This window comes from Nicotiana attenuata, chromosome 5 (genome assembly GCF_001879085.1).
Source record: "Nicotiana attenuata strain UT chromosome 5, NIATTr2, whole genome shotgun sequence".
Lineage (NCBI taxonomy): Eukaryota > Viridiplantae > Streptophyta > Magnoliopsida > Solanales > Solanaceae > Nicotiana > Nicotiana attenuata.
In genome coordinates, this window is record NC_031993.1 from 1621981 (window position 1) to 1622961 (window position 981).

General features: G+C 40.5%; 1 long non-coding RNA gene across 1 annotated transcript; it reads right to left on the minus strand.

The window, feature by feature from the left end:
* LOC109226247 lies at positions 1-573 on the minus strand. The gene is made up of 3 exons (XR_002068017.1): positions 531-573; positions 358-436; positions 1-21 (listed from the first exon to the last, which is right to left on the minus strand). It is a non-coding gene; the product is annotated as an uncharacterized LOC109226247 (long non-coding RNA).

Genomic DNA, 981 nt, shown 5'->3' on the forward strand with positions numbered 1-981 from the left:
AGTACCCACTAGCTAAGTTGCCTGCAGAGAGGAGATCCAGGTGTTAATGTGTTATTTGGGTGTCCAAGCCGCACTGAAGGAAAAATAGGAAATTGCACTGAAGATGAAAACAGTGTCTTTCATAGTGCAATAAATCCTGCGCACAAACATCTTGATTAAAGACGTGTGCTGTTTAAACAGTCTCCCAGAGACAGGCAGCTTTATATTTGCATCATGAACTGAATTTAAGGCATGACTCCACGCTATTTAGCACTAGATTTTTAGTCTCGCGTGCCTACCATTTTACCACCAAGGCATCTTGAAAGTGAATCATATTCCATGAATATGATATCTATCTACTAAAACGAGGGCACTCACCAAAAGCCATGGCATAGTCTGGTCGTACTTGGAGCGCACGCTGATAACACACAATAGCCTCCTGAGGCATTCCCAAAGCCTGGAAAATGCAAAGAAGATGCTTGTATTTCTCCATATCCTCGTCCAGGCACTTGAAGCCACTAGACCCAATTAGCACAATGCATGAGGCTTACCTTGTATACATTTCCCAGATTCAGATACGCATCTGAGAAGTTCAGTTTTAGTTTGAGTGCTTCCTGGAGGAGATTTAACCACAAAAAGGGCATCAAACATGATTGCATTCAGATGCAAAACAAATCCAACATCAGGATCAGTAAATTCAAGTACACTATGATTTAAAGTTATTCATACCTTGTAGTATTGCAAAGCCCTGTTAAGATCACCTGCCTCCATAAAAAGGCCAGCAAGATTGGACCAAGCGATGGAAAATGTAGGTTGTATACGCAATGCTTCAACATAACAATTGTACGCCTAACCAAAAACTAAAAAGAAATACTCAAGGGACAAGGAACTCAACAGCATATAACTATCGAGAAAAGGGGAGAACGTGACACACAAAAGCATAATAACGAAATACGGCAATAGTCAATAAAATAAGCACACAAAATTTTCACAAAGCTGCAC